Source organism: Caretta caretta, chromosome 10 (assembly GCF_965140235.1).
Source record: "Caretta caretta isolate rCarCar2 chromosome 10, rCarCar1.hap1, whole genome shotgun sequence".
Taxonomy (NCBI): domain Eukaryota; kingdom Metazoa; phylum Chordata; order Testudines; family Cheloniidae; genus Caretta; species Caretta caretta.
The window spans coordinates 75,764,019-75,779,771 of record NC_134215.1 but is presented as its reverse complement, the minus strand read 5'-3'; the positions used below and the strand labels follow the sequence as shown (position 1 = coordinate 75,779,771).

The 15,753-nt window shown below is 43.4% G+C and overlaps 1 long non-coding RNA gene across 2 annotated transcripts in view; it reads right to left on the bottom strand.

The window, feature by feature from the left end:
* Positions 1–1,999: 1,999 nt before the first annotated feature.
* Positions 2,000–15,753, bottom strand: part of LOC125644285 (uncharacterized) — a 69,359-nt gene continuing 55,605 nt past the window's right edge. For both annotated transcript variants that reach the window (XR_007358948.2, XR_007358949.2), the window contains exons 2-3: positions 7,655–7,780; positions 2,000–7,132 (exon numbers count right to left, since the gene is read on the bottom strand). This is a non-coding gene — a long non-coding RNA (uncharacterized LOC125644285). The remainder of the gene's footprint in view (positions 7,133–7,654; positions 7,781–15,753) is intronic.

Sequence of the window (15,753 nt, the reverse complement as noted above, 5' to 3'; positions counted from 1 at the left end):
AAAAGCCGTGTCCTCTAAATGAAGATATATTGTGCAGGAGAGGGTGGAATCAATTTTTCAAAGGGTAACTAATGCACACACATGTGAATCTACTATATCACTCATTTGTGTGTGCACTCATGTATATATATGTACACACATTCACACATGTACATATGTATGTGTTCCTGCTATATAATGAACTGTTTTGGCTCCGCTTTGTCAGAATATCATTTAAAGGGTTAAATCCCTTTAATGCACCATCGTTTAATCAAACTCCAAGATTCTTACTCTGCAATAAACCCATTAAATCATCTTAAATATCATGTCATAATGACAATTTGATACCAACAGATGTGGTATTGGGATTTTTTAAAAATGCTTTCCTGAAGATATAGCTTCCAGAATTTTAAATCCTTGAGCCTGTTTGCACAGCTGTTAGATCTCACAGCTCTGCCATCTTTTTGCTTTGCATCGGCTATGCATTAAATCATTGGTGGCATGACTGCAAACTCACTTCGTCTAAAACACGTAGGTTTATATCCACCCCCGTAAAGCCTGAGTAGCTGGGCTCTATGGGAGTGCAATGCGGAGGGATTGTGAGGTGAAATTCCAAGGCCAGAGTGCAGTGCTGCTGGGCAGCTTCCCTTCACTACTATTCCAGAGTAGCAGCCATTGTACCTGCTCACCAGTTGCACAAGATACCAGTGATACTGGATCTGCATAGATGTGGTTGTGCGACTCCTTCCCAGCCTGCCCCGCCCCTATTTCAGCCGTCTGCACTGGACTATTACGTAGTGTGTATGGGTTGCATATGCCAGATGACCCCGAGTACAACACCTTATGTGGGGCTTAAGTAATGTGTAGGGCCTTGAGCTAGCCCTGCACACAACATGTGAATTCCACCCTAAGAAAAGCAGTTGTGTATAATCCAGGCTGGCACAAACTAATTGCAAGGGTATGGTTTTCTCACAATTAGAATGTGCTAATAAGTGTGATCAGATCTCAGACTTAAGAGCACTGACAACAAGACTTGAAGATATACATTGCCCTACACGGGTACAAGTTAGCATAGCTGGAAGATCACGGTGCACATTTTCCAAAGGGTCTGAGAATAAAATAAATGAGCACTGAACAGTGGAACTATGAGTGTTAAAATGTAACATCTGTACACCTGAATTCAGCATTAATGTGATTCAGTATTGTCAGAATAGCAAGCTTTTATCTACGGTGAAGGGTTTTTCATCTGTGATTTTATGTAAACTAGAAACAGTGTTCTTAAAAGCCCGACCCAAAACCCACTGAAGTTAGTGGAAAGATTCCCATTACATGAATGGAGTGTCTGATCAGGCACTTTGATTTGCCACATTGATTTTAAACTTGAACTTCTGGGCTGCTCTGTATAGCAGTAAGCTTGAAGTTCGGTATAAATGACCCCTAAACTAAGCTCAATATTCCATAATATAAAAAAACTGAGGAAACCCCCCCAAATGCTGACAATAGTTGAAAACCTGATGATACCAAAGGAGATGGAAGCTGCATCACTGACACTGAAAGGAATCCCAGATCACTGTTTGAAGTTGATATGGGCCTGCTGTCAGCAATGAGACTACTGGGCGAGGCTTAGCTGAGGGAATGCATTTCCAGTCATGAAATTATAAATGGGCATGGGGCTCTCAAACTTTTTTCATAGAATGAACCACATCTGAACAGAGAGATTCTCTGATGGGCACCTTCTCTCCTGTTCATGGTTGAATACACTATCTTCTATCTATCCCATTGGCAATAGAATAACAGCCCTGTGCCAGCTACAGCAATGGCTTATGCGGGGAAAAGCAATTTTAGGAAAGTAGTTAATGTATTTTTGGCTTTGTTTAATGTGACTTAGCAGCTGTAAACAAAGCGAAACAACCAATAATGTGACCACCAGTGGGGATGAGCAGAAGCTGCCGAATTTGAGTCAAGAAAGTACTCCCAGACCTGATGCAACAAATCAATTGATAACAAGGAATTTTATAGCTTGTCAGAGAAAACAGAAACAATAGAAAAGATAAGTGTGTCAAGTACATAAAACAAATTGCTCAGATTAAAATTAACTACACATTAATTTCTCAAAAGAATTACATTTTCAGTGATGTATTTACTACACAGCAAAAATTATAAGCACCATTAAAAGATTATAAGTACCATTTTAAAGGGTTGTTGGGTTCCCTCCCTTTACCCACACAATTACTATGTATAAAATATAAAAATCAGGAAGGGGAAAAATGAAGTGGTGGAAATAGCCCATTTTGTGAATTGTGGGGAAAAAATACCATCTGTGATTTAGTATAGTTCTGACTATCCCATCTGTGATCTAAGCACAGTTCTCATTGAAGGCTGAATTCCAGAGCCATTCCATATGATAAAATGTTTCTCTCAGAAGACTTCTGTGTGGATATACTTGTCTCTTCAGGAACATGTCTCTTTTAGATGAGACATAAAACCCTATGGGCCCAATCCTTCTCCAAAAGGAGTCAAAGGGAGTTTTGCCATTGACTTGAGAAGGTCTGCATCAGGTCATATTTCCTGGCTAACTTTGTTTATTAAAGTTTCCAAGGTACTTTTAAGAAACCTAGGGTTTCATCCAATGTCTAGTCTGCATGATCTCATATTTTTGGGCCTAAGGTGCTCTGTATGGATGCTGTGTACTCTTAAAGGGATACTGTCTATTAAAAAATCACATCTCAGTCTGCCATTGTTCTACCTACTATTGCTACAAGTGATACCTAAGACCTTGCGTCCACTAGACTTCTAGACCAGTACAGCTCCACTGGTTAGTGCCAACTATGGGAGTGTTAGTATAGACCAGGGGCTGTGAGCCACAAGCATTTTCAGCACCATGTTGTCTAGACCTGCTCTAAACCAGGACCACATGGCATGGTGCTTAAAATGCGTGTGGTGGGTCTATACTGGCACTCCCTTCACGGATGCTGCACCAGTGGTAGCAAAGGGAGGCTTTTAAGTAAAGCGTGTAGGCCAGACGCAGACCAAGAGGACTGTATCTGAACAAGAATAGTGACAAAAACATTTCGCTCTGTTTTTTCCCCAATCTGGTTACTTTGTGCATAAGGCGGCACTTTGTGTATAGTCAGTTAGGTTATCTTCCTGCTGCATCTACATGGACAGAGCCCCACCGACGTCAACAAGGCACAAGGGGCCACCTATGCAGATGCACTGGCATAGTCATTTCCCCTCATTGTTCATGTAGGTCTTTCAATCAGTAACAGGACACAGAGAGAGAGAGAGACAGAGACCGATTTCAATGAATTAGGAGAGATTGATTCTCCAAAATTGTCAGAGGGACTCTGAGGCAGATGCAGATCTGGATCTTTTCTATACATTGACTAGATTTCAAGTTGACAGTGCCCCTTTAATTATCTGCTGTGCCTCAGTCCAAAGGTAGCTATGGCTGAACTGAGTCATAAATGTGCAGTTTATAATGTGCATCAGGTACTTATATAAATGTAATATTAATATAACATTTGTCATCCAAGAGCACTTTACAAACACACACACACACATACGCAGTATTTCAGTGACCACTGACATTATATATAGATAGTCTTAGGCATTTCAGAACTGCGTTAAAGATGTATCAGCTTACCACGGTGTGAGGTTTCCTGCTTTAGCAGAAGGCGATGTACTTTAGGAATGTACGTGTTATTTCTCTTATCACCTGTGGGTGAATCCAATAGTATCACAAATGGTTTTGCTTTTATTTTAAAACACCTGCAGTAAGATGGTTCCTCCAAACTGATTGCTTGCTTGACTGAATCTTCTCCCCATCACCCATTCCACCCTGATTGTGGGTGCAGTCCATAAATTTATGCAGGAGTCTTCTTATGGCTAGATCCTTTCCCATCCACATCACAGGGGATGCAAAAAAGGGCCCCAACACAGGGGACTCTCCTAAGTTCTACTGTGAAGGAGTCAGGCCATGTAGGCTGCATCTTCACTGGTGCACTGAAATTCCACTGGTTTAAGCACAGCCAGTTTGGTGTGCCCATGCCGTCCACTGCTACTCTGCCCTGCATCTAAACTACTGCTGTTCTAAACTGTTCCAATTGCAATGCCCTCTGAGGTCCTCTCTCACAGTTCCTAGGCACATCTTGGGAGACTGTGAAAGGCTGCTGGTGCACTGTGGGACAGGGGTGGGACAATTATCAGAACCGTTTCAATCTGTGCTGTTTTAGTGTTCCCTGCCCTGGCACTAAACGGATGGATGCTGAAAGGGTATTTTGCCCTACTGATAGCAAGTCTAATCCTGCCTGGAAACCATTTGGTGCATTCTTGTGTGCAGACGTGACGTGTGAGGATGACACGGCTCTTAGCATGATAACTATTTCTAGTATAGACAGGACCTTCCAAGGGAAGCAGTGGGGGAAAAGACATATCTGGCTTTAAGATTAAGCTTGATAAATTTATGGAAGGGATGATATGATGGAATAGCCTAATTTTGGCCATTAATTAATCTTCAACTATTAGTGGTAGATATGCCCAATGGTCTGTGATGGGATGTTAGATGGGGTGGGATCTGAGTTACTACAGAGAATTCTTTCCTGGGTGTCTGGCTGGTGAGTCTTGCCCACATGCTCAGGGTTTAGCTGATCGCCATATTTGGGGTTGGAATTTTCCTCCAAGGCAGATTGGCAGAGGCCTTGGGGGTTTTTCGCCTTCCTCTGCAGCGTGGGGCACGGGTCACTTGCTGGAAGATTCTCTGCACCTCAAAGTCTTTAAACCACGATTTGAGGACTTCAATAGCTCAGACATAGGTTAGAGGTTTGTTACAGGAGTGGGTGGGTGAGATTCTGTGGCCTGTGTTGTGCAGGGGATCAGACTAGACGATCATAATGGTCCCTTCTGACCTTAAAGTCCATGATTCTATGACCCTTATGGCTAGGTCACTGTTCCACAGTGTTTCTTTCTATGATAGCACAGAGGATGGAGTGGAAAGATAAGGGAGAATGGGCAATGGGTCTATGACTATGCTGATTTAATGGCTAAAACCCCACGAGGAGGGAGAGCCACTACACATCTCCAGTGCAGTGCTTGCTTCCCTAGGCTTTGCTCAAAGGTTTAGTTTTTTCCCCAGCTGTCCCCTGTTTTCCCAGCTCAGCACACTCTCCTAGGTGATACAGTCAGTTGCAGGTGTCTAACTCAAGCTCCAGGCTGTTCCCTCTTGGTGGCTATATTGGATGATTTGCTTGTAACGGTGAGAACACAACTGTGCCTAACAATTTTTTGACATGCCTAATTTGGCCCAGTTCAAAATCCCCTAAAGAGTTATGGCCCAGTTGTGCTCTGTCTCCTGGAAATGGAGGGAGCTTAAAGGAGGCTCCAAACACCTGGCTGAGTCTGGGCTAGTGAATCTCCTGAAGTAAAGCAGAGCAGTCAAGAGCTACTTTAATGTATAGCACTCTTCCTTCCTGGGCTGCCTATGGGCTACTGGGCAGCATCTTGGAATCACTGTTGCTGCATATAATGTGGGGACACCCTTCTCAACCAGGCCTTACTTGAGGGCTTGGACTACACAGTGCCTGTCCATATGGCTGTCCTATGCAGTACCTGTGCCAGAGGGCAGGCCTGGGAGGGGGCTGGCCATGAGTATCCTAATGACTTTGCATCACATTCTGCTCTTCTACTTATGTGCCTGCCCCGCTTCCCCCCCACAGTCAGGTCTCAATAGAGCTGATTGGGTGCACCAAAGCAGAATCGGTGCTGTTTTTCAAAAAGCACATTGCAGATACTGTCTTTTCCTTCCAATGCATGTGAAGCTCATTGGGCCAATCATATAGCCCTGCCCTCCTGTTTGTGAAGTTTAAATCCCAGAGACCGTCTAATAATAATAATATGATTCTCATTCATAAAACCCTGCTCATCTCCAGGCTTTGAGCCTTGATTGGGATTCCTGAGCACCAATATAAGACAAACTAAAAAACAAACAATAATACTAATAGATGGCATCGTTCTCTAAGTTATCGTCTACTAGTGGAGAAACTAGTTGGAGAAGTTAAGTGACTTGTCCAAGGCAACACAGTGAGTGGCAGAAGTGAGAGCACCATACAAGTCTCCTGCCTGGCATTCCCATACACCATCTAGTACTCTGCACCGCCTCCCTCTCTGGTACCTTCAATTCAGAAAAAGTGCGTACTCAGGTGACTTAACAAGTGTACAATACACTGTTTTCCTGTGCATTATCATGGCACTGGCCCTGCCTCTCCAGAGCTTTACATGTCTGGCACCCAAGGGGTTAACGAGAATGCATGCATTTTTTGCTCTTCCTCACTGAGGAATACACAGTTTGAACACGAAAGGGCAAATTGCTTTTTTTTTCTTCTTTTTTTAATCAAACCCTCAGCCTGTTAGGATGAGGCTAATGTTGTTCCATTGAATAAAATAATATGTTCCTGCTCTTGTTTTTAATAGAGTAAGACCCAGCATTTCCATATCACTACTTTACTGACACAAGATCTTACTGAAAGCAATTTCCGGCCCCCTTCCCATTCTTTGATGACATAATTCACATTGTGTTTCTTTTAGATACACATCTCATCAGCTTCTGCTTTACTCTTCTATGAAAAAGACCATCAGAACAGTTGCATCCTCTAAAAATGAAACAAAAAAAGGGAAAGAACAGAAACTGTAAGGATAATTCTTTATCTCAAGCAATGGTAAAACTTGCATGCAGAAAATCCATGCTAACAGCGAGTCAAGGGAGATCTCTTTGGAAACAATACAGAGAATTCTCCTAGTCTAAAAAGAGAATGAGGCCTTTTGATTAGTTTAATTGGACTGCACTATGTGTTGAAAGAAGAATGGGCCACTGCATGACTATTATCATTCAGGGATTTTTTTGATACTACTATGTGAACTGCTAGAGTGCCATATTTTGTTGGAAATGGTGAGACATCATGGCATTCCATAAGATCTTCCTGGTGCTCCATGATTGGGAGTATCCCCTGGGCCAGCTGTGAGTCAAATGTTCTCCTCTGCATCTTACTCCAGAATGGAGGCAAGGAGTGGCAGTTTCTCCTCTTCATTCTGCATGCCTCTTTGCCACACTCTGGGGTGGTGGACCTGGTGCGCGGGCTCTTCAGGACTGGCTCAAGGCCTGTGCGTGTAGAGAAGAGAACATGTTTGGGCCCAAGGCACCAACACCAGAGCAGAGGTTATGGGCCTGTTACAGGAATGGGGTGAGGGTGAGGTTCTGTGACCTGTAATGTGCAGGAGGTCAGACTAGATGATGGTCCCTTCTAACCTTAAAGTCTATGAGTCTAATACTGCTAGAGCCAGGCCTATGTTTTCCTTTGTATTATGCTTCATTCATGATGAGATTGAATCTAAAGGTTAAGGATGGAAAATTAGTGATGGGCACTATTTGGCCAGCTCTGTGGAGTTCTTTAGGGCAAAATCCTAAAGTCCTTCCTCAGACCAAACTCCCATTGTGTTCAACTGGAATTTGACCTTAGCATTTGGCCTATGGGGAGAAGTATCATACAAGGTACAGCAAAGCAGGTGAGAAGAAGTTTCTGAGAAGCTAGACAACAGCGTCTGAGAAACCTAAATGCAAGCTGGGAGGAGGGTTTAGTTTTGTGGTGGATTGTGGCTCTTTTTGGAACAGGGGATACTTTACCAGACAGCCCAGCTGATACAGATGTAGCTCAGGCTAACTCAGAAGCTGAACAGCTGCGGTGGAGAGTTTAAGCCAGGTGTTGGAAAAGGGACAAGAACATCTGGGAAGCCAGGTCCACTCAGATACCTGCAGAAGAGAGAGAAAAAAAAAGAAGAATCCAGTAAAGGGATCTGATGGATGGAGCGGGAAGAAATCATATTAAGGAGTGAAACAGCTGCCACAATGGCACCAACTGAGAGAATAAAGAAGAATGTTAAAGGACAAATAATCCAGGTGAAACATTTAAAAATGAGGAAAGTATTACAAGAGCAGAAGAGGGAGGACGTGTAAAGCAAGATTTGAAAGTCACTGAGGAATACCTTGGGGGAAACGGAGGCAGTGCAGGAGCAGGGCAGCTCTAATGATAGCTAATAGAGGGACGTAAGTCAGCAGGGGGCATCTGATCAAAAGAGCACCATGGTGAAAGAATGATGATGACGACAATAAGAAAAATCAAAACAGTTTCTGAGAAAATGAGCACTAATGGGGGATTTCAACGACCTGGCTGGAGGGAGCAGCAGCTCAGTGGAGCATGTTACAAGACTGTTTCCTCACACAACACAGGGGAACACAAGTTCATCACTGCACTAGTCTTCAGGGAACAGGGCTCATGCCGTTTCCAATGTAGGCACTGTCCATTTACCTTAACCCCTAAATCCTAACCCTAATTAAATGCTAGCAGGCCTTTAAAGCCTGAGCCTGCTCTCCTTTGGTATGCCGAACTCACAGGGAAGTTAGTCAGTTATTAAGGGCTCTGTTATACCTTGAAGGCACAGCCTTCAATAAGGTGTTTAGAGCACTGGAGGCAGAAAGGAGAGGCATTGTGTCTCAGCGAGAGGACCTCCTGGAGCAGCTGGGAATGCAGAGGCTGTATGCTGCTACATCCCTTTGTGGGGGAAGTTTATTACTCCCATGTGGCCTCAGGGCTAAATAAAGGGGTCACAAATACAGGCCTTGTTAACAGCGAAAGCGGTCAGCTGGGAGAAGGATGATTCCATGCTCTGAGATAGCCCGGAGAAGAGGAGGTGAAAGGTCTCCACCCACCCCTCCAATAGTTAAGACGAGTGTGTTGTGGGGAAAATGCTGGTCACAGATCCAGTTCTTACCCTGGCTCCTGCCAGCCAGCCGTGTTCTTACACTGATCTCCTCACACCGCTACATGGTGGGCAAGAACGACCTTTGCCTACTTAGTCGCTGAGCATGAGCTTGGCACAGCTGAGGAGCCAGCCCTATGATTTTATTAGTGTGCAATAGGCAGAACTGACCAAAAAAATAAAAAAAAGCGAATGTCACATTAAAGGCCCCTTTGATTTGCTCGTGGACTCCATGAAACATTTGAGGCAATTATTTCATCTTTCCAGGGTAACTGGTGACAGCATGGGTGGCGGGAGGGGATTCAGCTGTTTTGCTATCGTTGTGATTTTTTTCCCCCCGTACAGTTCTAGGAAGGACAGTGACATCAGAAACAGAAAAGGCTCGGAGCGGCCTGATGTGACTCTCTTTTCTTTCTTGTTGTTGAAATGCTTTAGGGAACACACCACCCGTGCTGCACATGCGCCGCTCCCCTTGACATCCGGGGGACAGCCAAGTATGGTTTGAGGGCAACATATGGCCTTTTGAAATGATCCAAGAAGCACTACACACAGCCCTGCGTAAGAGGGGGAGGGGAAATCTGTAAACCTGAAGCGTCGTTCATGGTTTCTGATGCTTCAATCCACTACATGGAAACAAGGTCACTGCTAGGTCCATTTTTTTAACGTAAGAGTTTACAACTTTCAGAATATTCAGCCTAGCAATTATCACTCTGATGTGCCAACCTGATATAAACCACTAAGTACTTTGAACAGTATCTGTACAAACTAGCGCTGCTCATCTCACATTTATGGATCAATCCCTTTGGACGGAGGAGAATGTGCTTGGGAAATAGGCATGTTTTACATTGAACGAGGAGCAGCGAAATGGGGAGGGAGGAAGGAAGGGAAAAGTCATGTCGTGTGAGTGGCATCCATAAATCTGGTTTTCATTTAGTTACATAAGCTCTGCTAACCTTCCTGACAGTGCCACCTAGTGTTCACAGGGTTTCCTACTGTCCCCTATATATTCCAGGAACTTCCCATTACATTTTTATTGTTAGATTGCAAAATTTAAACAGCTTGAAGATATGAAATTAAAAATAAATAAGAAAAGAAAAATCAGCCTTTGCCCTCAGTCTCAGTCATTAATGCATCTGATGTATATGTTGAGATTGTGGAGGTTAAGGATAGATTTCATCCCTCCCTTAGGCTTAGGGATCGGGAATTACCAGGAGTAGAACCCCTGCCCCTGCCCCTGCCCTGCTGGATCAGGGCCTGGATGACCTAGGCCTTTTCTGTCTATAATTCTAGGATATCCAACTTCAGTTCATATTCATCAGTGTTTGCAATCCAGGTTGTCATCCGTTCTTTTCTAAATAGATCCCTGAGACAATTCCTTGTGTTTGAACAAAACATCAGAGTTTTTCCAAAAGCAAGAAGGATTGTTACCATTTGTAAATAATTCTGCCCTACTGTAATTTTTTTGAGCCTGAATCATCCTCCATTTCCAGCCATGCACAACAGCTGGCTCAGAACTGGCTCTGGTAAGCAGCATCTGTGGTAGAAACTTATGGCAGATTCAGCCCATCTGTATCAGAGCCAGTGCAGGACTTCTGTAGTACAAGTGGGCACTTAGGGGACCCTCTTCTCTCTTTCTCCACACACATATATGCACACGCACGCGCACGCAGAGAGAGAAAGAGACAGATCGACCGACTCTCTCTCTCTATGCTCATTTAGAATGACCAAAAAAAAAAAATAAAAAAAAAATCCCTGTTCTGCTTCTCAGTGATCTGGTGTCTGTGCCCAGCACTCTCCTTGTCCCAGTCACTCTGCCTCCTCTACCTGCCTCATCAAACAGAGCAGGCAGCAAGGGAGAATAGAAATCAAGGGAGATGCAGATTGTGGAGACTCTAAGCAAAAACTGGCGAGAACCATAAAACTTTACCGGCTGCTGCTAGGAAGGAGTCAGCTGGCTGAATGAGCTACCCAGCAGGGTGCGGTCATTGGCTGGTGGGATGAGCTGATGCTAAACTGCACAGGTTTCTCAGAGCCCCCCCAGTTGGGCTGCAGACTTTTTGCTTTCTAGGACCACATTATCCTCTTTGTCAAATCTTGGGCATTCTAGTCTGAGGAGTTTCCGTTGGATTATTCCATTAGATGGAGGAGCATTATCCCCCTGAAGATCAAACAAGATGCAATGACTGTCCTACCTCAGTAGCCTGACTCCCCCAAACTCCCACCAGAGGTGGTTTCAGTGAGAGGAGGGGGAAACAGCATGAGTTTATTCCAGTGAACGGGGATCAGCATTATATTATGCTGCATATTCTCTACTGCTTCCTGGGGGCATGATACCATGGAGGTTAGACACAATCCCTCTAGGCCATGCCCCCTTTCCATGTGGAAAGCGCTGAGCTTGTACCCATTGATGGCCTTCCACGTCACCGGTGGAAAGTAGCAGCAGGTTATAGAGTCATTACTGCCCAGACAGTATGTTCCCCCACCTCATTTGCACCTACTTTGGATTCCCGCCACAAGCGCAAGTGGAGGAGGAATTCAGCCACCATGTGTATGGAGTTATCAATGGTTTAGATCAGATCCTATTATTAGAATTTCAAAATATTTGAATTTTTGATGAAGATTGGAAACAAACTCCCAGGAAATTTTAAAGCAGATTCCCTCCCTCCCCCAATTTTTCAAACCCACTCATCTGTTGATTGTCTAGTCGTATGCCTATTGCTACTGATCCATCTCTGACTTTAGATTTTTACAACATTCTCAGTCAGGAGGGCAGGTAAAATATGGATCGGAAAGTGAAAAGGCAACTTTCAAAAGTCTTCATTACTGTGAAACATTTCCCATTCCATGTGGAACCTTCAGTGCTTTAATAAAAGCCTAAGTGAGATGGAGCATATGCCCAAGCAGTACAGAGCGTGCAGAGCAACTTGAACTGGGTTTTGTTTATTGTCATGTTCTCAGCACAGCAACATTTGTGCAGATCTGAACTGAAGATGAAAAAGAAAAAAAAAATCACCTCTTAATTAGTTACAGGCAGATTGTGTCTCTTTAGTGCCACCTGTTGGTCAGCAGAATATTAAGTCACACATGGATTGCAGCTTCTAGTTTGATCTGAATGTATTATCCTCCTGCTCTGCATGCCTGTGTTAACGGAAGGAAAACGTAGAGGAGGATATTCTATGTTTGATATAAAATCATACCCTACAATATTTGTGTGTTTCTGATTTGCCAATACCGCTTTTTATAAAAATGTACCTACCTTACGATGGGTGCCAACAGTGGTGGGCTTTGAATGGATTTGGATTTAGAATCCTAATATCTGCTGCATGGTCTTTGAATATTATCTATTAAAAACTAGCAGGTTTTTTGGAGAATAAAATATAATATATTTTCAAACATGAACACAAATTGTGAAAGGGGAAGGACATTAACCTTCTATGATACTTGTTTTGTTATCCTCCCTCAGCCCTTGTCTATTACTTTTCTTTTAGATTCTTAGACCCTTAAGGCCGGAATAATCTAGGCTGATAATCTTTGCATAACACAGGCCGGAGAGTTTCTCCCAGTAATTCAGCTCATAACTTTTGGTTGAGCTAGAACATATTTTTTTAGAAAAGACATCCAACCTAAATTTAAAGATTTCAAGTGATGGGTAATCCACCATATCCATAGGTAAATTGTCACAATTCTTAATGTACCCTCCTGGTAAAATAAGCATGCTTTATTTCTAGCCAAGGTTCATCTAGGCTCAACTTCTAACCACTGGATTTTGTTATATCTTGTCTTGTTAGATTGTGACCTCTAAGCAAGGACTTTGTCCTGCTATTTGTTTGGATATTGTGGGTGCTAATGTAACCCACACACCTCCTCGGTGTGGTGTTCTGTCCCATCTAGTGGCACCAAGACTACTTAGAGCAGGGATTGGCAACCTTTGGCACACGGCCCGCCAGGGTAAGCCGCCGGCGGGCTGGGCCGGTTTGTTTACCTGTTGTGTCCGCAGGTTCCGCTGATTGCAGCTCCCACTGGCTGCGGTTCGCTGTTCCATGGCAGTGGGGGCTGCCGGAAGTGGCACGGGCCGAGGGATGTGCTGGCCGCCACTTTCTGCAGCCCCCATTGGCCTGGAGCGGTGAACTGCGGCCAGTGGGAGCCGCGATTGGCTGAACCTGTGGCCCGGCCTGCCAGGGGGCTTACCCTGGCGGGGCCACATGTTGCCAAATCTCTGACTTTTAGAGAGAAAGAGAGAGAGACAGACAGACACACACACACACACACACACTGCTCTACAGCCTCAGCTAACATGCAGTTAGCTTTTAGCTCATGCTGTAGAGGCTCATACACTAAGCTCCAGAGGTCCCAGGTTCGCTCCCCATGCTGACACCTGGGGTCTGTCGGTGTTAAACTAATATAAACACAATCAGGAACAATACTAAAAAAATGAGAACAATATATTTTAACAAACTTTAAAGTGTTAATTACACGTGGTCCAATTCTCCCACCCTTGCCCATGCTCAGTAGTTCCATAGGTCCCAATCTAGCAAAGACTTATGCAAGTGCTTAACTTTATACATGGGAGTATTCCCATGAACTCAGAGGGAGAAGGTACTATGTGGTATACAAAATAAAATCACGGACCCTACCACTGTACATTATTAAGATCCTGCAAACTAACTGTTTTGCCTACTCTGAATATTCTTTTTTTTTTAAATTTTTGCTTCTCTTTGGCCTATTATGTGACTCTAGTGTTATTCATTAAAGTCTCAGATTGCGTTTGTTTTTTTAACAGCTCTTAGGGCAGGGGGACTTACTCTTAATTGGTACCATCTGGAAACGAGAAGGAAATGAACATGAAGAGATGGAAGGCCTTGCACTTTTACCCATTTGCAAAACTTGTTCCATTTATATGTTTTATCTGCATTGATTTGTGAAGTTGATTTCCCATTATGCATTTTTTTGTGGGGGTTGTTTTGCTTAAGGAAAGAGATGACCTAAACTTTGCTAGGAGCCCTAGAAAATAATCATTTTGAACCAGAAAGTTATACGATTCCGGCTGTTAGCGAACTAGGCCTTTTTATGCAAATTGAATATCTTCATTCCCAGTTTTTTCTGATCCTGCATCACTTGTTCAGCATTTCTTCATTCTCCAGCACTGGTTTCCATAGCTGCATGCAATCACACTCTCACACAGATGCCATTCTGTGTTCAAAGCACTGAATGCTACAGGGCATATTAGTGTTTTTATGCTTTAGATCTATCTTTATGCAATTTGAGAGCTCATTAATAGATACCATTTTGTGTGATTAAAAAAACAACAACCTGGTACATGAGAATCTTTGAACAGAAGAATGGATTGCGAGTAAAATGACTTTCTTCTCATTATGCAGATTGCAGTCTAGAGTCGACTGGCCAGGGTATGTGCAGTTAGTGCCACCAAGTTAATAATCCCCTGACTACGGCCGTGTGCAAAATATAAATGCCTCCACCCCGAAAAAAATTCTCACACATTTGTAATGCGAAGGTTTTCATATTTTGTTTTCACAAAAATGGATCCAATTTAAAACCCCATGAGATTAATTTTACAGGCTTTAAAAAAACCAAACAATGACACCTCTTCTCCCTTAATAAGTGAAATGCCTGAGATCCGATCAAGGTGGTCCACATTAAAATCTAGTGAGAGCAGACTGAAATGGACAATTTAAGACACCTGACATTTCATGTAGGTGAAGAGCTTTTTTCACATGGGGACATCTTTTGGAAATTTCACATGTGAAAATGCCATTTCATGAAAACTGCTCAGAAAGCAAGATTATGGGACTGTACAGCCTGCTCCCTTTTCTGGGGATGCATTCTTTCTCTTTGGGTTAGGTGGGGTGAATTTCTTCCCTGCAAAGTAGTAGGAGATGAGCCTTTTTGTGACCATCACTTCTGGCTTAATTAGGCAGGATGCTGCTTGTAATGTCACCACATCATCATCTAATCACAGCTCAGTCTCTGCTCCCTGTTCATCAGTTGCCTCCTAAATAAAAACTTGGCTCCTTTGCCAGTGCAACCTGTAACCCCTTAAAATGAAACCACCTGCTATTTTCTTAAAGTCTCACTTTGGTTTTGGTTACTGCTTTTCATGGTTATAGTCTTCACTGTGTATTTACAGTCCGCAAAACCAGACTCAGGATAAGGAGTCAAAATGTTCAGTGCTGCAGAGCAAAAGTGGCAAGAAAAATACTCAGTTACTTTAATTAAGTAATAAACAATTACTCTGTGTACTCAAATTATTCAGTGCACAAGGGAACCCTCAAAAGGAAGGAGGGAGGGGTGCATTTCCAAAGCGATAGAGAAAAAGGCTAAGAAATATTCTGGGGATCAATGCAGCATATAATGCTGAAGTGAAACAAAACTGAAGACCAACACATGATATCTTACTTGCCTGTAAATGCTGCAGTGCTCTTCTAGGTGGCATGACTGAGCAGACCAAGGGACTCCTCTGGAAACAGCCAAACATACCCCCTTTAGGTGCCTAAGTTTCCAATTAGCAATTTTCCAGAAACAAAACAATCTGTCTCAGGAAGGATACCAATCTGCGGCCAGTGCAGCTTGCAAAATGGCAGTGATGTAAAATCTCGTGCATAATCCACCCAATGACCACTAACAAATCTTTCAGAAATGGGCAAGCAGGCACATTTTTCATTTCTTAATCCTTAACGTTGGATTAAAGGTATGTGTCTTGGTTAGCACTGCAGTTCAGGATGGGCCAGAGCAATGAAAGAAATCCAAATGGCTGCATGCAATCCACACAATGTGCCTAGATTTCAAAACAACCACCCAGTATATTTCCCCAATCTTTGTTTCCCCCCCCGTTCTTGGTGGTAAAAATATAGGCTATGACCGTGAATCGTGACTGACATATGAAATGAAAAACCCTGCCTGATGCACAGAGATGATAGACTAAATACTCTGCAATTTCTACCTTGCTCC